This window comes from Felis catus, chromosome E3 (genome assembly GCF_018350175.1).
Source record: "Felis catus isolate Fca126 chromosome E3, F.catus_Fca126_mat1.0, whole genome shotgun sequence".
NCBI lineage: Eukaryota > Metazoa > Chordata > Mammalia > Carnivora > Felidae > Felis > Felis catus.
In genome coordinates this window covers 9841019-9864041 of record NC_058383.1, presented here as the reverse complement: position 1 = coordinate 9864041, position 23023 = coordinate 9841019, and the positions used below count along the sequence as shown (strand labels likewise).

The following is a 23023-nucleotide window of genomic DNA, read 5'->3' as shown; positions in this document are numbered from 1 at the left end:
ATGCCCAAGGCAAGATGCATGCTCGGAATGTATCTGACAAGACCGAAGTTTTCACTTTGGCCTGATCCTAGATCAGTGAAGGCCTGGACAAGTGTTGAAGAAAAGTTGCAGCATGGAGGCAATCCACAAAGACTAGAAGTGGGTTTTTTTTCCCGTCCGTATTTAGCTTCTGGTATTCAAGGAAATCTGTCAAAACATTAGCTGGATACAAGTCAACATGACAGACTTCAGCAATCACACATGACAATGATACAGTTTGCAAAAATAGTTTGGAAAAGACACTAAATAAGAGGACGATTACCACCTTCAGTGATTTAACAGTGATTTAATTTTTACAAACCCCAGCAAACAGCAAGGCAGGGGGAGATCAGATTTCCAGAGTTACTATATCATTTTATACAAATGTCCAGGTTTCGATGACAATCACAAGTCATGCAAAGGAACAGGACAGTGTGGTCCACTCAAGGTAACAAAAATAAACTGGCACAAATTGGCCCTGAGAATTTCCAGACCTTGGACTTAACAAAGACTTTAAAAGAACAGTGTTAAATCTGCTCAAGAACTACAGGAAACTATGGGCAAAGAGCTAAAGGAAATCAGGGAAATGCTGTTTAAGCAAAATGAGAATACTAATAAAGAGATAACTTACAAAACGGAACCAAAAAAATTCTGGAGCTAAAAGTACATTAACTGAAATAAAACATTCATTAGATGGTTTCAAGAGCAGATGTGAGCAGGCAGAAGAATCACCAAACTTGACTGAAATTATCCAGTTCGGGAAGCAGAAAGAAAAAAGATTGAGAAAAAAATAAACAGAGACTAAGAGACCTGTGGGACAAAAACAAGAAGACGAACACATGCATTATGGGAGTCTCAAAGAAGAGAGAGAGAAAGGCAGAAAGAATATTTGAAGAAGTAATAGTGAAAACCTTCCAAATTTGGTTAAAGATATTAGTCAGCAGATCCAAGAAGTCAACAAACTCCAAATAAAACGAGCTCAAAAAGATGCACGCCAATATACATTATAATCAAACTGTATAAAGACAAAGAGTCTTCAAGTGGTCGTGATCGGGTTGGCAGACAAGAAAGAGGGCTTCCGCCTTCTATGGAAAGGGGGTAGCCTCCTCCACGTGATTCCTACAGCAGTTCAAGCTGCGGAGCACCAAGAGGTGGTGGCCGTGAAGGAAGCCGATCTGATAGAGGGGGAGGCAGAAGCAGGTATTAAAAGCAAACAAAACTTTGGACCAAAATCCCCGTTCAAAGAAACAAACAAAACAGTGGAACCTTTTCTGTCATAACTACCCAAGGACTACTAAAAGGAAAAATTGTGTTACCTTTCTTAAATTTCCTGTTAAGTTCCCCTTCCATAATTTTTATGTTCTTGTGAGGGAAAAAAGTAAAATCTGTTAATCTTATTTGACTTTATGACATTGCTTTCAGTAAGCAAATGTTAAATGTGTTTAAGACTTGACTTGTGTACTAGTGTTGTAATTTTCCAAGTAAAAGTGTCCCTAAAGGTCACTTCCTATATCTTGATTTTTCCCAGTAAATGAGGCAAGCAATTCTAGGACCTTCCACAAACATCTAGCCATCTAAAATGGAGAGGTGGAATTCTTCTGCCTATACAAACAAGCTAGCTATTAGAGGGTGGTCGGGATATGCTACTCTTAGGATTTCAGAGTGTCTTCAAACTGAAATCTCCATGTTCTCAGTATGTAAAACCTGAGATCAGATGTTTTTATGTAAGGAAAGTGCTATTCACCCAGTAAATCCAAAAAAGCAAATGGATAATGCTGGCCATATTTTGCCTTTCTGACATTTCCTTGGGAATCTACAAGAACCTCCCCCTTTCCCCTCCCCCAATAAGACCATTTAAGTGTGTGTTAAGCAACTACAGAATACTAAGTAAAAAGTTTGGCCAAAACCAACCATGAAGCTGCAAAAAAAAAAAAAAAAAAGAGTCTTGAAAGCAGCAAGACAGAAGTGACTTGTCAAGTACAAGAGATCCTCAGTAAGATTACCAGCTGACTTACCACCTGAAACCAGAAGGCAGAGAGATGATACATTGAAAGATATCTGCACTCCCATGTTTACTACAGCATTATTTACAACAACCAAGATGTAGAAACAACCTAAGTGCCCATCAGTGGAAGGATGGATAAAAGAGATGTGGTATATGCATGCAAGGGGATACTATTTACCATCAGAAAAGGAAATCCTGCCACTTGAGACAACATGGATGCACCCTTAGGACATTATGCTAAGTGAGATAAGTCAGAGAAAGACAAATACTATATGATATTACTTATATGTGGAATCCAAAAAATCCAAACTCCTAGAAACAGAGTAGAATGGTGATTACTAGACGCTGGAGGGTGGAGGAATCAAGGAGATGTTATTTTAAATGTACAAACTTGCAACCAAGAGAAAAATGACTTCTGGAGATCTAACACACAACACAGTGGTTATAGTCGACAATACTGTATTATAAACTTCAAAGACTAGTACTTAATTGTTCTCAACCCAAAAGTGTTAATTATGTGACATGACAGTAGTCTTAGCTAAAGCTATGGTGGTAATCTTATTGCAATATACAAATACATCAAATCAACACACTGTACACCTTAAACTTACACAGTGTTCTATGTTTACACCTCAATTTTTTTTTAAGTGGTAACAAATGCACTTGTCAACCAAGAATTTTATATCCAGGAAAAATTTCCTTCAAAAATTAAAAAGAAATTAACTTATTCATAGTTACAAAAACTGTGGAAATTTTATAACACTAAAACCCCCATTTAACAAAAAATGCTAAAGTAAGTCCTTTTGATGGAAATGAAAGGATATGAGTAACTTAAAGCTGTATGAAAAAACAAAGATCTCTAACTAAATGGGCATATACAAAAACCTTATTGTATTTTGGTTTGTAGTTCCATGTTTTATTTCTTTTTTTTTTTTTTTTTTTTTAAATTTTTTTTCAACGTTTTTTATTTATTTTTGGGACAGAGAGAGACAGAGCATGAACGGGGGAGGGGCAGAGTGAGAGGGAGACACAGAATCGGAAACAGGCTCCAGGCTCCGAGCCATCAGCCCGGAGCCAGACGCGGGGCTCAAACTCACGGACCGCGAGATCGTGACCTGAGCTGAAGTCGGTCGCTTAACCAACTGCGCCACCCAGGCGCCCCCATGTTTTATTTCTTACATGAAAGACAAATGCATAAAAAGTAATTGTAAATCTGTGTTATTGGCCACACCATATATAGTGATGTAATTTGTGACAACAATAATGGGTGGCAGAGCTGTATAAAGGCAGAATTTTTGTGTGCTTAAGTTGTTATCAATTCAAACTAGACTGTTATACATTTAAGATGATGAATGTAATTCCATGGTGACCACAAAGAAAATATTTTTAAAATACCTGCAAAAAGAAATGAGAGGGAGGGGCGCTTGGGTGGCGCAGTCGGTTAAGCGTCCGACTTCAGCCAGGTCACGATCTCGCGGTCCGTGAGTTAGAGCCCCGCGTCAGGCTCTGGGCTGATGGCTCGGAGCCTGGAGCCTGTTTCCGATTCTGTGTCTCCCTCTCTCTGCCCCTTCCCCATTCATGCTCTGTCTCTCTCTGTCCCCCAAAAAATAAATAAACATTGAAAAAAAATAAAAAAAAAAAAAAAGAAATGAGAGGGAATCAAAGTGGTTCACTATAAAAAAAAGTAACTAAATACAAAAGAAGGCAGTAATGGGAAAAAATGAAGAACAAAAAAACAGTACAACACATACAGGAAACAAATAGGAAAAAGGAAAAGAAAGCCTTCCTTATGAGTCACTGCTTTAAATATAAATAAAAAATCTCAGTCAAAAGGCAGTTTGGCAGAATGGAGAAAAAACATGATCCAACTAGGTGCTGTCTTCAAAAGACTCACATTAGATGCAAAGATACAAATAGGTTGAGAATCAAAGATTGGAAAGGAAAGATATTTCATGCTAACAGTAACCAAGAGAGACCTGGGAGTTGCAACCACACTAATTCCACACAAAAAAGACTAAGAAACTATTATAAGACAAAGAGACCTTATCTACTGATAAAAGGACCAATTTTATCAAGAAGATACAACAATTATAAACATACATGCAACAAAAACATAGTGCCTTGAATTATATGATGCAAAAAATTGAAGGAATTGAAGGAAGAAATAGACCGTTCTACAGTAACAGTCAATGTACTATTTTCAATGGATAGACTATCTACACAGAAGCTCAACAGGGAAATAGAGCACCTGAACAATACTATAAAACTACAGTGTACCCAACAACAGCAGAATACATATCCTTCTTAAATACACATGGAATATTTTCCAGGATATGGCATAAGTTAGACTACAAACTAAGTCTCCATAAATTTTAAAAGATTTTAATACAATGTATCTTCTCTGACCACAAAGGAACACAGGTAGAAATCAATAACAGAAGGAAAATTGAAAAAATGCACAAGTTGGTGGAAATTAAACTCTTAAACAATTAACACTCTTGAACAATGGGTCAAAGAAGAAATCACAAGGGAAATTTAAAAAGACAAATTCATATGAAAAGATAACAATTAAATCTTTGGGATGCTGTGAGGGCAGTGTTCATAAGGAAATGTATAGTTGTAAATGCCTACATTTTAAAATCAGGAAAGATTTCAAATCAATAACCTAACTTTGTACTATGGGGAACTAGAAAAAAAAAGCAAACTATGCGCAAAGCTATCAGAAGGAAATAATGATGATTAGAATGGAGATTAATGTACAGAATAGAAAACAACAGACAATCTATAAAAACCAAAAAGTTGGTTCTTTGGAAATATCAACAAAATGTGCAAACCTATAGACAGGCTGACAAAAAAAGAAGACATAAATAACTAAAATCGGAAATGAAAGTGGGAACACTACCAACCTTATGGAAATGAAAAAGGATTATAAGAGAATACTATGAATAACTGTACACCAACAAATGAGACAGTCTAAATGAAACGGACAAATTCCTAGTAATATGCAAATTATCTAAACTGACTAAAGATGCGGCAGAAATCTCAATAGACCTAAAATAAGTAAAAAGACTGAATCAATAACCAAAAACCTCCCAACAAATAAAGACAAGAACCAGATGGCTTCACTGGTGAATTCTACCAGATACTTAAAGAACTACCAATGGGGTGCCTAGGTGGCTCAGTCGGTTAGGCGTCCTACTCTTGATTTTATCTCAGGTCATGATCTCATGGTTCATGAGCTTGAGCCCTTCATTGGGCTCCACGCTGACAGTGTGGAGACTGCTTCAGACTTTCTCTCTACCTCTCTCTGTGCCCTTTTCCTGAGTGCATTCTGTCTCTCAAAATACAATAAACTTTTTTAAAAAATTACCACCAACTATTCTCAAATTCTTCCAAAAAACAGAAGACGAGGAACACTTTGCGAGTCATTCTAGAGGGCAGATACCAAAACCAGATAAAGACATCACAGGAAAACTATAGACCAATATCTTTTATGAAGATAGATGCTACCATATGTGTTAACTAACTAGAATTTAAATAAAAACTTGGAAAAAAAAAAAGAGATGCAAAACTCCTGAACAAAATACCAGCAAACCAAATCTGGCATATAAAAAGTATTATATATCATGACCAAGTAGGATTTATCCTAAGGATGTATGGCTGGTTCAATATATGAAAATCAGTGTAATACACCACATTCATAGAATAAAGGAAAAACACATACTCATCTCCACTAATGTAGAAAAGGCATTTGACAAAATCCAACATCTTGTCATGATAAAGCAGAAATAGAAAATTCTTCAAGGTGACAAAAGGTATTTATGAAAACTTTACATTTAATAGCATATTCAGTGGTGAAAGACTGAAAGCATCCATAAAATAAAGAACAAGGATGCAGCCTTTAGCCACTGCTACTCAACAATGAACTGGAAGTTCTAACCAGAGATACTAGACTAGAAAAAGAAATAAGACACCCACATTCCAAAGGAAGAAATAACACCATCTCTATTTGTAGATGACACAATCCTACACAGAAAATCCCAAAGAATTCACAAAAGAGTCACTAGAGCTAATAAAATCAACAAAGTTGTAGAATATAAGATCTCACAAAAATCAATTGTGTTAAATTTTGTTTGTATACATCAGCAATAAATAATCAAAAAAAAAAAAAAAACCTGGGGAAATAATTCCATTTACAGTAAAATCTAAGATACTAAAATACCTAGGAATAAATTTTACCAAAGATTTGCATACTGAAAACTAAAAAATATTGCTGAAAGAAATTAAAGAAGACCTAAACTAATAGAAAGACACCCCTATTGATTGGAACACTTATTGTTAAGATGGCAATCCTACCCAAAGCAATCTACAGATTCAATGCAATCCCTATCCGAATTTCAGTAGCTTTTTTTTTTGTTTTTGCAGAAATAGAGTCAATCCTCAAATTCCTAAGGAACTGCAAGGGTTCCAAATATGCAAAACAATACTGAAAAGAAATCAATTCTAAATATGAAAGCTAAAACCTAAAATTTCTAAAAGAAAACAAAGGGGTAAATTCTTCATGACACTGGCTTTCATACCAAAAGCATTACAACAAAAGAGGAACTAAACTGGGCTTCAACAAGATAAACAAACAAACAAACAAAAAACCCTGTGCATCAAAGAGGATTATCAAGAATGTGCAAAGCCGGTCCACAGAATGGGAGAAAATATTTGCAGATCAGGTACTTGATCAGAGTTTAACATCCAGAATATACAGCAAATCTCTGCAAGTCGACAACAACAAAAGGAATAGTGCAATTAAAAAATAAGCAAAGGACTCATACAGATATTTTTCCAAAGATACACAAATGGCCAACAAGGACATGAAATCAGTACCATTAGTCATAAGGGAAATGTAAATGAAAACACAATGAGATACCATTTCACACCTACTAAGATGACTATAATAAATAATAATAATAATAATAATAATAAAAGGAAAGTAAGTGTTGGTGAGGATATAGAGAAATTAGAACCCTCAAATACTGCTGTGGAAGACAGTTTGGCAGTTCCTCAAAAACACACAAAACAGAACTGCCATATATCCCAGTAATCTCACTTCTGGGTGTATGTCCAAAGGAAATGAAATCATGACCTTGAAGAGAGCTGTTTCTGCATGTTCATTCCCTGCAGCATTCTTTAGAATAACCAAGCCATGGAAATAACCCAAGTGTCCATCTACAGGTGACTGCATAAAGACAATGTGGTATGGACAGGGAAGGAAATATTATTCAGCCATGAAAAGAAAGAAATCCTGCTTTTAGTGACAACATGGCTAGATCTTGAGGGAATTATGCTAAGTGAAATAAGTCAGAGACAGTTATATGTGGAATCTAAAAAAATCAAACTCATAGAGAGACACCTGGGTGGCTCAGTTGGTTGAGCGTCTGACTCTTGATTTTCAGCTCAGGTCAAGAGCTCATACTTCATGGGCCCGAGCCCCGCACTGGGCTCTGTGATGACAATACAGAGCTTGCTTGAGATTCTTTCCCTGCCTCTCCCCTGCCTGCACTCTCTCTCTCAAAATAAATAAATAAACATAGAAAAATAAATATTAAAAAATCAAACTCCCAGAGAATAGAATGGTCATTGCCAGGGCCCGGAAGGTGAGGAAAATGGGGAGATGTTGGTCAGAGCTTTCAGCCGTAAGATGAACAAGTTCTGGTGATCTAGTGTATATTATGATGACTATAATTAACAATACTGTATTGTATACTTGAAATTTGTTGACATATTATCACCACACATACACACAAATGGTAATTATGTGAGGGAATGGAGGTATTAACTAACTTTATCGTAATCATTTTACAATATATACATGTTTCAGATCATCAATTTGTACACCTTGAACTTTGTCAATATGTCAATGATATCTCAATCAATCTTGGAAAAACAACAACAATGTATTGAGGGGCTTGTATCATGAGTAATAGTAAAATACATAATAACAATAGCACAAGGGGCCATAAAGGTAGGGATGAAAGTATAATATTAAAAAGTTTTTAAGATGGGGAGACAGGGGAAAAAAGGTTTTTAAGCCATATATATGATGTGCCCACCTATTACTTGTAGGCTCTGATGAGTTAAAGATGAATACTAAAACCTTTAAAGTATCACTAAAGTAGCAAAACAAAGAATTAAGCTAACAAGTCAACAAAGGAGACAATGGAATAACAAAAAGTACTGGATTAATCCACAAGAATGCAGAACTGAGAGGGAAACAGGAACAAAGAGCAAATCCCAGACAGCAAGAGGATAAAAGCAAACCTAAAATGTCAATAATTACATTAAAGTTAATGGTAGAAGCACTCCAATTAAAAGGCAGAGGATCCAGTCAGTAAAAAGCAATGGACAAAATTCAACACCCATTTATGATGAAGTAAAAATATTTCTCAGTGAGCTAGGGAAAAAAAGGAACTCCCTCAACCTAATAAAGGACATGTTAGAAAGCCTACAGCGAATGAGCTGTACACTTAATTAAGCCTACACTTAATGAGGAAAGACTGGGACAAGTTAAGGATGTCCACTCTCATCAGTTCTATTCAACATTACCAGGGCAATCAAGGCAAGAAAAAGAACGCGATGACACGCAAATTGGACAGGAAGAAGCAAAGGTGTTCCTTATTTGCAGAGAAAATGATTTGTGTTCAAAGAAAATCCTACCCAATCTACAAAAGGACTGCTAGAGCTAATGAGTGAACTGAGCAAAAGTACACGAAAAGTGTCAATATATAAAAATCAATTTTAGCAATAATTAAAATTTTATACTTAAAAATACAATACCAATTATAATAGCATAGAAACTTGAAAAACAGCAATAAATTTAACAAAATATGTACAAGACCTCTATAGTAAAACATCACACAAATCTGCAAAGTGTTTTTGAGAGAAATTTAAGAAGATCTAAATAAATGGAGAGATATATGTTCATGTGTTAGAAGATTCAATATTGCTAAGATAGCCACTATCTTCATGTTGAACTATCGATTTGGTGCAATACCAATGAAAATCCCAGTAGGTTTTTTTTCTTGTAAAAATGGACTGATTATTTATTTTTGAGAAAGCGAGAGGCAGAGTGCAAGCGGGGGAGGTGCAGAGAGAGAGGGAGACACAGAATCCAAAGCAGGCTCCAGGCTCTGAGCTGTCAGCACAGAGCCCAAGGCGGGGCTCAAACTCACGAAACATGAGATCCTGACCTCAGCCAAAGACGCTTAACTGAGCCACCCAGGCGCCCCATGGACTAACTGATTTAAAATATATATGGAGGGGCCCCTTGGTGGCTTGGTCGGTTAAGCGTCCGACTTCGGCTCAGATCATGATCTCACGGTTCATGGGTTCGAGCTCCATGTTGGGCTCTGTGCTGACAGCTCAGAGCCTGGAGCCTGCTTTGGATTCAGTGTCACCCTCTCTCTGCCCCTTCCCCTCTCACACTCTGTCTCTCTCTGTCTCTCGAAAAATGAATGAATAAAAATTAAAAAAATAAATAAAATAAAATATATATGGATATGCAAAAGAACCCAGGATAGCCAAGTCAATTTTGACAAAAGAAATAACAATAACAAAGTTGGAGGACTTGCACTACCTGACTTCAAGACTATAGTAAAAGTCATAGCAATCAAGGCAGTATGTTATTGGCATAAACACAGACATATCGATTACTGGAATAGAATAGAGAATCCAGGAAAAAGACATATATGTGTAGTCAACTGGTGTTCAATATAGGCACCATTGTAATTCAAAGGGGAAGATGCTAGGACATTGGACCTATTAGTTATGTATTACTGCATAGCTTCCCACCATTTACTGGCTTAAATCAACAAACATTTCTTATCTTACAGTTTCTGTGAGTCAGGAATTTGAGAGTGGCTTAGCTAGGTGGTTCTGGCTCAGAATCTTCCAGGAGGTGGGCGTCAAGACATCAGTGAGGGCTGCAGTCATATGGAGGCTCAACTAGTGCTGTAGAATTTGCTTTCAAGACAGCTCACTCACTTAGCATTTAGAGAAGGCCTCAGTTCCTTGCCAGCCATTGGCAGAAGGCCTAGTTCTTCACCATGTGGACCTCTCCATAATGACATTTGGCTTCCCACAGGGTGAATCATCAAGGAGAGAGAGCAAGGGGGAAGCCAAAATGCCTTTTATGCCTTAATCTTGGGTCACATAACATCATTTCTATCACATTCTACTCATTAAGATCAAGTCATTAAGTACAGTCCACACCTAAGAGAAGAGAATGGGGTTCTATCTTTTGAAGACAGGAGTATCATAGAATTTGTAAACATATTATAAAATGCCCACACAAGACACCCATATGGGAAAAATTAATCTCAACCCCTACCTCACACCATACACAAAAATTAATTGAAAATGGATCAGAGAGGGGCACTTGGATGCCTCAGTTGGTAGAGCATATGACTCTTGATCTTGGGCTCATGAGTTCGAGCCCCACATGGATGTAGAAATTAGTTAAAAATGGATCAGAAAATTTAACAAAAGGTAAAACTATAAAACATATAGAAGGAAACATAGGAGATAATCTTTGTGACCTTGGGAGAGGCCAAGATTTCTTAGTGTGCAAAAAGCACTTCCCATTGAAAATAATTCAGTGTTGTACACACAGTATATGGATCAATGTCAAAAACAATGGTAAGTGGAAAAGCAAAGTGGCATAACGATGCATGCAAAGTTAAAGGATGCTAAACAATAATATACCTAATATGAATACCTACATATATATTAAGAATGTAACTGCATGCATGGGAAGAAAACACAAAACTTCAACATTATGTTCACTTCCGGACAGGAAGAGAAAGAAGAGAATGGCATCCAGTTGGCCTACACAAAGGAATTTCAATTGTACCTATAATGTATTGTTATTTTTCAAGATTTGAAACATGGAAAAATATGAACATTTGGTACATCTGGGTGATAGATGAATGAGGTATTCATTATATTGTCCTCTGTACATTTCTGAGATTTGAAATACTTCATACTAAAAAAAACATTTTTACAGGATCTAGGGGATTTGGCAACGGGAGTTACTGGTGAACCCAACTAGAAACATCCCCATTTTTATTATTTATACTATCATTTATATTGGGATTAGCAAACTATGGCCTGCAAGCAGGCCACCTGTTTCTGTAAATAAAATTTCACTAAAACAGAGACATGCTCATTAGGTTATGTATTGTCTATGGCCGCTTTCCTACCACAACAGCAGAGTTGAGTAGGACAGAGACCATATGGCCTCTACGCCCAAAATATTAACTACCTGGCCCTGATTTCTATCATCTACAGTGCTTGGTTTAATGTCTTAAACACAGGAGGCTCTTGAGAAATGTGCTGGCATTCATAAACAGTGCACGTTGTTTAGTCTGTTCAGGAAATCTTAGTGGAGCTCCTACTAAATGCCAGATAATGTCGTAGGCCCCGATTATCGTCGGCAAGACAGAACTGGCCCCTACACTCTAATTTCTTTGTTCCGAGATCCAGGTTGCCTGGGAGTGGAATATAGTAGGATTTTACGACTTCCCTACTTACAGTAGGAATGCGCTACTTCCCACTAGAGGGCAGGCTGAAGCTTTTCCATAATGGCTGTTAACCCCACAGTCTATACTACCTGTGACCAGCCCTGAAGGACAAAATACCACATAACCTAAGGTTCGTATTTATTCTCTCAAGACGGTCATTGACAAAATTATGAAATGGGTCAAGTTTGTCTCTGGAACTCCTAGCCTCCTATCTCTTCACCTTTTCTCCCCTTGTCCCTGCAGTGGTGATGTGAACCTTTACAGGCACCACCTGTCAAGTAAAAAAAAAACCAGGTGGCAGAAACAATCAAGTACGTCTCACACCAATAGATCAGTCAGGGTGGGGAGGGAGAGGAGATGCCTGGGGAGGGAGGGACTAACACGTTAAGCACAGAACCACAGGCCAGAAGCTACCCTGGAAGCAGAAACACATGTGTGCCTGCTTGCACATACAGACACCAACGTGTCTACCCACATCAAAAGAAGAAACACATAGCTCCTACTCATTAATTCATTATTTATTGTGCACCCGCCACCTTCTTTGTGCCACACAAGATACAGCAATGACCACTACAGACACAGTACCGGCCCTCAAGGAGCATACATTAAACCACAAGAAATGCACCGAAAAGCACAGAAGTAGAAAAGAAAAGGATTGCTTCAGTTACTAATAGCGTAAGAAACCAACAGAATATGTAGTGGTTATAAAACACTCATTTTATGATCCTCAGGGATTCTGTGATTCCAGGGGACTGGCTTGTTTCTGCTCTACCATGTCTGGGAACTCAGCTAGGAAGACTCAAAGGCTAGGGGTGGCTGACGGTAGGGGGCTGGAATCATCTAGAGGTATCTCAGCTCACATACTAGAGACTGGTGCCGGCCGTCAGCTGGGACCTCTGCTGACCCGTGGGCCGTTACAGCTACATGCTTCTTCCGCCTGTTGTCTCTCCCTATTGGTCAGTTGGAGCTTCCTCAGAGTGCGGCAGCTTGGCCGTACTCCTGGTGAGCACTCCTGGCGAGAAAGGTAGACGTGCATGGCATTTTGATGATCTGGCCTGAGAAGTACCACGCATCACTTCCGTCCTCCTGTATTTGGTCAAGGCAATCTCAAAGATGTGCACAGGTTCTAGGGGAAGAGACGTACTGCCACCATCATGCGACGGGAGCAGCAGTAAGGTTATGTGGTAAGAAGAGCACGCGGGGTGGGAGATATGGTAAGAAGAGCAGGCGGGGTGCTGTATCTTGTGTGGCACAAAGTAATACCTGCATTCTGGGGCAGAATACAATCTGCCCCAGGCTGTCGTGACAGCATAGGATGGGCGGTGGGGGCACAACTTAGCCGAAGAGGTCAGCCAGCAAAGGCCTCAGTGAGGAAGTCTTGTCCTAGGCAGAGGGGGTCAGGGGCTAAGAGGAGCCTGGGGAAGAGTTTCAGGTGGAGGAATGTGAGAGGCTGCAGTCCAAAGAGAGGCTGTGATGAAAGCAGAGGCAGGAAAAAGTGGTGCAGAAGGAAGATACACAGGGGAGATTCGGAGGCCTCTGGGCCAGGCCCTCTGTGCTGCCCCCGATATGAGCAGCAGCCTCCAGGCAGCAGTGTCCTAGGAAAAGAGAAGCTCGAGAGGACAGCAGCAGACCGGTGACGGTGCGGGGAAAGCTGCCCGGTTTAGCTGCCATCCCGCCCCAGAGGCCCCCGCATGGAAGATAAAATGGAATCTGGCCAAGTTGTATCCAGACAAAGCAACGGAAATCTGGAGAAACGGCTCTGCCTCTAACAGATGCTCGAGGCAGCTAAAAATGGAGACCGCACAGGCGTATCAGCAGCCCAGTGGCTACGGGGAGACCCAGCACGTCTGCAGCAAAATCTCAAGTTGCCATCACTTAGGCATCTGCTACCCCGTACTCCTTGCCTTCATCCTCCATTCAGATCAGTGACTCAGCGGGTCTTTTTCTCACCTTCTAGTTGGGACTGAATGCGTGTACGGCTGCTGGTCTTGTCTGCAGAGTCAGATCCATGAAGTTTGTCTTTCAAATGGTTACTGTGTATCACTGTGCAAGTATTAATACTTTCCATCAGGCAAAATTATAAATATCTGTATGCAAATGATAAGAGATAAAACCAGAATCATAACCTCGTAAATTAGGTTAGAGCCTGTCTCGCGTGCCTCTCTAAGCGTACAATGTCAATCCACCTGAAGACATGACACAGATTATGTGGACACTAAACTACCTGCCACAATGATGTCTGCTTCTGCATGAAATGCCTTTACTCACATGGGGAAAACCTACTTATGTTCTAAGATTCAACCTGAGCATCACCACCTCTGTGAACCCTTCCTCAACCTGAAACATATGGCCACGCTTGCCCTGGGGTCCCCGTTCTATCTAGTACAGACTAATTTCATGGCATTTATTTTTTTAACGTTTAGTTTTGAGAGACACAGAGAGACAGGGTGTGAGCAGGGGAGGGGCAGAGAGAGAGGGAGACACAGAAACTGAAGCCGGCTCCGGGCTCCAGGTCAGGCTCTGAGCTATCAGCACAGAGCCTGACACAGGGCTCAAACTCATGAACTGTGAGATCGTGACCGGAGTGCAAGTCGGATGCTTAATCAACTGAACCACCCAGGCACCCCTCACTGCATTTATTTACTTTATTGTGCACATTCACATATATACTATTTGTCCGTCTTTGGCTGCACAACATCGTGAGCGCTCAATAAATGTCTGCAGACGGCTGGAGGAGTGAAAATTTCATCTTCGAACTGAAGCTAACAAGAATCCGACTCCCCTACTTCAGTGGGAGAGCACAGACACCTTGGGTTGTCTTTTACTTGAAGCGGAGACTATGCCAAAATTGAAGGGTGTAACAGCCACCGACCACCACGTAATGACTGCTTCCCCCAGGCCAGCTGCTGTTCTAAGTGCTTGACACGTATTATCCACCTATTCCTCCTGCCAGTCCTACTACTGTGAGTCCAGCAAAGGGTGACAAGGCTGAGGCTGGTCACGGGGAGAACAGGGCCCAAATGGATGGACGAAATGAGGGGAGAGATCTGGAGAGGTCCCATGGGCCAGGGTCCAAAGGCAGAGGGGCTGGAGAGTGGAGTTCTGCACACTGTGGACTGGGGTCGGGTTTTCACTGCCTGCCGCAGCACGGGGACCACGAGACGTCACCCCCACACAACATGGATAGGAATTTTCATCACACGGCAGCAAATGTATCACTGCTAAAATGAGGAGTAACACTCTAAAACTTATAAAGAAAACAATTAAAAACGCCTGATGTTGTTCCTGGCCCCACAGAAGAAGGAGTAAGGACATTCCATCACATTCCTTTTGCTAATTACAACCGAAACTCCTGTTTAAAATACATGAGGCAACTATCAAAAAACCTCTTGAAAGGTGGAAAAAAGAAGGCCAACTGGCTAGGGACTTGAGAGGAGACCCAGTGGTGAGTTCCCTGGGTGGTCTGTCTCTTTTGCCTTCTCGTATCTTGGCTCTGGTGACAGAGCAGTCTGCAACCAGAATACGCCAACAGGCCCTGGCCCCACCCCCGCAACCCCAAACACAAAAGTGCCAAGAAAAGCCCACTCTCTCCAGCCAGATGACCAGGAAGAGGGTAGTTCTGCAGGACGGTACCCTTTTTTTTTTTTTTTTTTTTAATTTTTTTTTTTCAACTTTTTTTTTTTTTTTTTTTTTTTTGGGACAGAGAGAGACAGAGCATGAACGGGGGAGGGGCAGAGAGAGAAGGAGACACAGAATCAGAAACAGGCTCCAGGCTCTGAGCCATCAGCCAGAGCCTGATGCGGGGCTCAAACTCACGGACCGCGAGATCGTGACCTGGCTGAAGTCGGACGCTTAACCGACTGCGCCACCCAGGCGCCCCAGGACGGTACCCTTTTGACTACAGCCACCCTACTCCAGGCAAACGCTGGGAAAGAATCCATACCTTTCCCCTCCCATCAGGTACTGCAGAGACTGTGGGATGAAGCCCTGTAGACCAGGCCCACTTTGCACCAACAAAGCAGAGGTAGAGCCTCTCCCCTCCCCACCAGGCACTGAGGAGACTGGGGAGGAGCCCCATCATCCACCACCTGCACTAACTGAATAATACTAAAAAAGCTGGCACCCCCTCCCCTCTCAAGTAGACAGTGAGGATCTAGAAAAAGGGATTCTTTAAATACGGGTATGAAGTACTGGGCATGCCTCCCTAAGCAGCCCATGTGTGAAACCCACCAGCATCAACACAGCAAAAGCTCTGAAGCTCTGAGAACTGAACTACAATGTGGAATACTCTGAGGGTTCAAACCGGCCTCTGGGTAGCACACTAGTGGGGCAGGCCAAAACAGCTCTGCAAAGGTTCTGAAAAACAAAGTCACCTTCAAACCAGAGGCTACATAGAGGGACCAGGATGTGCATTTTGAATATAAACATACTGACTAACTGCTAACATAGAAGATTTACATAGGAACTAGAGCCTCAAAACAGAAGATTCAAAACGCCCAGGATAAAATACAAAATTACCTACTCCTCATACTAAGAACCAGGAAAAACAACTCAAATGAGAAAAGAAAACCAACAGATGCCAACATTAAGGTGACCAGATGTTGGATTTATTAAATAAGGATTTTAGAGCAGCTATCACAAAAATGTTCCCAGAAGTAATTAGGAACACTCTTGAAAGATACCAGAAAATAGCAAGCCTCATCAAAGTAAAATATCTTAAGGCCCAAATAGAAATTTCAGAATGAAAAATTACAGTAAGTGAAAAATTCACAGGATGTGCTTAATACAAAATGAAGATTTAACAGAGGAAAGAATCAGTGAACCTGAAGATACATCGGTAGAAATGATCCAATCTGAACAACAGAGACAAAACAGAAAAAAATGAACAAGTGTCCACAGGAAAATAACAAAAGATCTTACTCATTTTACTGGAGTTCTAGAAAGAGAGGAAAGAGTGAAGGACACAAAATACTTGAAGAGAGGCATGTGGGTGGCTCAGTTGGTTAAGCATCTGACTCTTGATTTTGGCTCAAGTCATGATATAACGGTCATGAGATCAAGCCTCTGTGCTAGGTTTAGAGCCTGCTTGGGATTGTCTCTCCCCCTCTTCCTCTGCCCCTCCTCGGCTTGTGCATGTGCATGCATGCTCTCTCACTCTCTCTTATAGATAAACAAACAAATAAATAAAACTTGAGGGGTGTCTGGGTGGCTCGGTCAATTAAGCATCGGACTTAAGCTCAGATCATGATCTCACGGCTCATGGGTTTGAGCCCTGTGTCAGGCTCTGTGCTGATAGCTCAGAGCCTGGAGCCTGCTTCAGATTCTGTGTCTCCCTCTCTCTCTGCCCCTCCCCTGTGCACGCTCTGTCTCTCTCGCAAAAAAATAAACATTAAAAAAAGTTAAAAAAATATATGCTAACTAGTTTGGATGGAAATTAAAAAAAAATTAAAAGAAAAGAAAAAAAGTTAAAAAAAATACTTGAAATAATGGCTGGAAATATCCCAAATTTGGCAAAGGACGTAAACCTACCAATTCAAGAATCTGAGCAAACCGTAAAAGGATAAACCCAAATAAATCAACACCCAGACACATCATAATCAAATGTCTGAAAATTAAAGATAAAGAAAAAAACCTTGACAGGGGAAAATACTACCTACAGGGGAAGAACAATGCAAAGGAATAACAATTTCTCATCAGAAATCATGAGGAGAGAAGGAAGTGGCAAATATTTTTAAAGTGCTGAAAGAAAAGAACTGAAAAGCCATTATTCTATATCCAGTGAGAATATCTTCCAGGAACAAAGGAGAAATAAAGACATTATGAAATAAAGGAAAATGAAATGATCTGCCACCATCAGATTGGCTCCAAAACAAGTGATCAAGGGGGGGTGGATGGCAAGCTCAATCAGAAGAGTGTGCCACTCTTGGGGCGCCTGGGTGGCTCAGTTGGTTAAGCGACCGACTTCGGTTCAGGTCATGATCTTACAGGTTGTGAGTTCGAGCCCCGCATCGGGCTCTGTGCTGACAGCTCAGAGCCTGGAGCCTACTTCAGATTCTATGTCTCCCCCTGTCTCTACCCCTCCCTTGCTCACGCTCTGTGTCTGTCTCTCAATAATAAATAAAGGTTAAAAATAATTTTTTTTAAATAAAAAAAAGAAGAGCGTGCGACTCTTGATCCCAGGGTTGTTAGTTCGAGCCTCACATTGGGTGTAGAGATTACTTAAAAATAAAATCTTTTTTTTTTTTAAAAGTCATCAAGGGAAACTTCTTCAAATGAAAAAGAAATAACAGAAACTTGAAACATCAGACAGAAATGAAGAAAAAAGCATTTTTTGGTGTAAATATCTGGGTGAATATAATCTCTTGAATTTCTAGTTACGTTTGATGGCTGAAAGCAAAATTATAACATCATCTCATGAGGTTCTCAATGTGTGCGGAGGTAATATTTAAGACTAAAGCCTCATATAAAGGAAGGCAAAGAGACCTAAAGGTGGTAAAATTTCTACATTCCACGTGAACTGGTAAAATGACTGATACTAGTAAATTATCCTAAGTATGTATAATACAACCTCTAAAGCAACCACTAAAACCTATAAAATGAGAGCTACATTAAAAACCTCTAGACAGGGGCACCTGGGTGGCTCAGGCGGTTAAGCGTCCGACTTCGGCTCAGGTCATGATCTCACGGTTGTTGAGTTTGGGCCCCGCATGGCACTCTGTGCTGACAGCTCAGAGCCTGGAGCCTGCTTCATATTTTGTGTCTCCCTCTCCCTCTGCCCCTCCCCTGCTTCCTCCCTCCCTCTCTCTCAAAAATGAATAAACGTTAAAAAAAAATTAAAAAAACCCTCCAGACATATTCAAATGGCATACTAAAAAAATGTTCAAATATCACACAACAGGGAAGGAAAAAGGCAAGAGAGTACAGAAAAAACCAGAGGGAACAAATAGAAAAAAGTAAAATTGCGGACTTAAATCCTAACCAATCAAAATTTATATTAAGTGTAAATTATCTAAACAGACCAATTTAAAACACAGACTGTCAAATTAAAAAAAAAAACAAAACAAGGGATGCCTAGGTGTTTCAGTCAGTTAAGTGTCCCACTTCGGCTTAGGTCATGATCTTGTGCTTCATGAGTTCGAGCCTCGTGTCAGGCTCTGTGCTAATGGCTCAGAGCCTGGAGGCTGCTTCAGATCCTGTGTCTCCCTCTCTGTCTGCCCCCTCCCAGCTCACAGTCTCTCTCAAAAATAAATAAACATTTAAAAAAAAAAAAAAAACCCAAACTACCCAGCGTGACAGCACACAAAATGGAGGAGTAGGAAGCTCTAAAGGTTGGTCCCTTCACCAAAGCAACCACTGAACTGGGAAAAATGATTAGAGTCAACTATTTTGGAATTCTGGAACATGACCGGAGACTTTTAACAACCAGAGGAGTCCTTCCAAAATGAACGGAGAGGGTGCTGATTCTTCGCAAGCGAGCAGCATGTGGAAACCAGCCAATATCCCCCCGTTCCTCAGACAGACGTGCTGCAGCTGTATGGGTAGCAGCCTGCATTCCTGAAGAATCTGCTGGCCCCAGGGCAGGCTGTGGAAACCTCGTCCTCCGTAAGTTTGGGGTTACACGTTTTGGACACTCTGACAGATCCCTGACGACCAGCACAGATACTTGCTGTGCATTTGACCTTCTTGGCGGCCACGGCTTCCCCGGGGAGCATCTATCAGACCTGAAGAGACAGCATTCCCTTCCCCTGCTTCCCAACTTAGAGGCAAGCATTTAAGGAAATCTATGGCAGGTTACTTACTGACTGCAGAGAAAACGGAACAGAAACTTCGGTGATGATGCAAAAACAAAGCATACACATTTTGCAAAATTAGTTTGGAAAGGTAACACAGTCCCGGCTCTCAGCAAACAAAAATTAGCAATCCCCGATGACTAAGAAAATCACATTTTGAAAGTCACCACATGGGGTGCCTGGGTGGCGCAGTCGGTTAAGCGTCCGACTTCAGCCAGGTCACGATCTCACGGTCCGTGAGTTCGAGCCCCGCGTCAGGCTCTGGGCTGATGGCTCAGAGCCTGGAGCCTGTTTCCGATTCTGTGTCTCCCTCTCTCTCTGCCCCTCCCCCGTTCATGCTCTGTCTCTCTCTGTCCCAAAAATAAATAAACGTTGAAAAAAAAAAATTAAAAAAAAAAAAGTCACCACGTTATAACATTTGAATGTACAGTTGTCACCAAAAAAATGATAAAACACACAAAGAAACAGGAAAGTACAGACCACTCCCAGGGGGAAAAAAAAAAAGAATTTGGCTGAAACCATCCCCAAGGAAGCCCAGGCATTGCACTTGCTAAACACAAACTTTAAACCAACCATCTTAAATGTGCTCAGTGAGCTCAGGAAATCACGGCCAAAGAACTAAAGGAAATCAGGAAAACAAGAGATGAACAAAAGGAGAATATCTATGAAAAGAAAGAATTACGGAGATGAACCAGCCAGAAATTCTGGACCGAAGAGTACATTAAATGAGCAGCTCACTAGAGGGGTTCAGCAGCAGATCTGAGAAGTAAAAGAAAAGATCAGCAAACTTGAAGACCGGTCCTTTGAAATTATCCGGTTTGAAGAAAACTAAACGAAGAAATGGAACAGGGCCCGAAAAGACCCGTGGGAACCCAAGGATGGGGACGGCTTTAGAGGATCCGCCACCTCACGGAATGATGGCGCTGAAGAGCTGGTCACGGGTCAAATCTGACGGTTTCATGCCTTAGTGACTGTTGTGAACTGAGTCAGCCAACACACAGGAGGAGGGAGACTGGGAGACAAGCGAAAATCACCAGGCCAGATTCAGGCGGAGTCTGCGATATGGGAAAAAGGCACAAAGCTGCCCTACAAAGAGATGAAATGCAGCCCTAGAACTTACAGGAGAAGTCCTGTCTGACGACGACAGCATTTAGGAGCCATGTAAACAACCTGGGTGATCAGGGAGACGGGAGGGCTGGCCAACATCTCTTAAAAGAGCGCCAAGAACTGAATCCTGAACAGAGACGTAATGCTCAGGAGCAGAAACCAAGGAAGGGACAGCAGGCAGAGGAGACCCAATGTCATCGAAGGAGCGGCATCGTGGAACCCACGGGGGCCCAGGAATCGGCGAAAAAGGCGCAGGATCGACCGCTGGAGCGCCTGCCAAGCAGCAAACGCCGCGCACCTACTATGCGCCGAACTGCCTTTCCATTATGACGTGCCCGACACACCCAGGCGCACAGCGTCCTGCGGCCCCCACCTCGCGGGAGTCGCAAGCGCTGGTGGCCGGCCCAAAAGCGAGCCTCAAGGACGGGGACGCGCGAGGTCCCGCGGCCAGAGCGCGCGGAAGGAGCTTACCCCACGGCGCACCTCCAGGCGGTGGCCCATCCACGGCCCGGCAAGCGGCCAGTCCAGGAGGCTGCGGCCCGGGAGGCCACGTCGTACTCCAGCCTGGGCCGTGAGGACGCGTCTCCAACCTCCGTAGCCAGCCCGCCGCCAGCAGGCGAACGCCGCGTGGTCCCGCCGTGCACCACGCGCGTCTCGCGTCACTGTGGGCGACTCCCGCGAGAGCGGGCGAGGGAGCCGGTTGCCGGGCAACCGCTCTAGGCTGCTCCCTACCCGCAGTGGGCTTCGGGAGTCTCGGGTCAGGAAGGGGAAGAGCGCCTGCTGGCCGTCGTTCCCGCCTTCCGTCCTCGCCTTGTAGACTTGCGGGATCCCATTCGGTGACTCTTTCCCAAGGGAGGAGGGAATCCGCTCACGTCCAGTGACCCGCGTCCCTTAGGGTGGTGTGTGCCTCCCAGGCTGTGTGGCGCTTTGAGAACCCAAATCCCCCTGCGGCTCTGCCCTTGGTTTGTGCAGGGTTTCTCTGGGACCCCCAGGAACAGAGCACCCGCAAGTAGCTGGAGATCGGGTTTTTGTTTTGTTCCCTTGTAAATTGCTCAGACCTTTGTAAAGACTCCCGGAAAATGGCGCAATTAGACTGAAGGCAGACCCAAAGGGCACCTTTTTTTTTTTCTTTCTTTACAATAGCTGAGGGGTATTACCCCCTCATAATCATTCTGTCTCAAGGTTTGGATGAAACTGAGTAGCTAACACCTGTTCTACCAGTCTCAGCATTAGAGAAAAGCCATCTGGGGGAAGGGGAGGGGGTCAAACTCTGCAATCTCTCATTCCTCCCATGAAATGATTCTGTTACCTCTCTTGACCCTTCATTTTAATGCATAATTCACATTTCTCCAGCTCTTCTATGAATAGGCTTTTCACCCTCATGGCAGCCAGGTCTCTTTGGCTGTAACCAGCGGCCCCCTCTGGGCTTCTCTTCCTTTCCCAAATGGCTTGGATATCCTGACCGATCTAGTTCTCACCTCAGTGAGTTTTCATTCTGCCCTTTTGGCCAATGTCCATCCCTTGCAAAACCAGCCTGTGTCTTCTCTCCAGTCTGGCTGCAGAGATTGTAAACATTGCCGGTGAAAACCAAAGAATCATGCCGTCACTCCTCTGTAGATGCATGCTTTCTTTTTTTTTTTTTAAGTTTATTTTGAGAGAGAATCTCAAGCAGGCTCTGTGCACTGTTAGCTCAGAGCCTGACGCGGGGCTCAATCTCACCAACTGCGAGATCATAACCTGAGACGAAATCAAGAGTTGGGATGTTCAACTGACTGAGCCACCCAGTGCCCCAGTGCATGCTTTCTTTTTTTTTTTTTTTTTAATGTTTATTTATTTTTGAGACAGAGACAGAGCATGATCGGGGGAGGGTCAGACAGAGAGGGAGACACAGAATCTGAAGCAGGCTCCAGGCTCTGAGCTGTCAGCACAGAGCCCGACTCGGGGCTCGAACTCACGGACCGTGAGATCACGGCCTGAGCCGAAGTCGGCTGCTTAACCGACTGAGCCACCCAGGCGCCCCCCAGTGTATGCTTTTTAATGGCACTGTGCTCCTCCTGCAGATTTGGAAGTTCTCTTATCCGTTCTGGAACCTTGCTGTCATATTAACTACAGCATTTCACCGCAGTTTCCTAAAGTCTGCCCCAAACTTGCCACTCAATCCCATTGTACTTTCAGTAAAGGCTTTCACCTACATCTAATTGCTCTGGAGCAAGTGAGGTATCCCGGCCGTCCCTTTGTGGTTGTCAGAAACTGCAGGGGAGGAAAAGGTCTTTTCCCTCCTCTGCCTTTCTACCTTCTTAGCTGGGGCCCTTGCAACAGAAGATAGACGAACAACAGAAAAACGTACACTTTTATATAAAATCAGTTTTACATGACGTGGGCGTCTTCATACAGGAATGAAGACCTAAAGGAGTGGTTAGTTAAACCTGAGTGTTGCTATGCTAGGTTTAATGATGAAAGTCGTGGAAAAAGTGATAGAATGAGGGGCACCCGGGTGGCTCAGTCGGTTGAGAGTCTGCCTTCGGCTCAGG

At 42.2% G+C, this 23023-nt stretch overlaps 1 protein-coding gene across 2 annotated transcripts in view; it reads right to left on the bottom strand.

The window, feature by feature from the left end:
* POM121C (POM121 transmembrane nucleoporin C) overlaps positions 1-21107 on the bottom strand; it is a 53812-nt gene extending 32705 nt beyond the window's left edge. The window contains exon 1 of one of the 2 annotated variants that reach the window (XM_023246876.2): positions 20964-21107. The gene's annotated coding sequence lies outside the window, so the exon portion shown is untranslated. Of the gene's footprint in view, positions 1-13545; positions 13679-20963 lie in introns of those variants that run through there. The other variant, XM_045048044.1, reaches the window with a different exon arrangement.
* Between the last annotated feature and the right edge of the window lie 1916 nt (positions 21108-23023).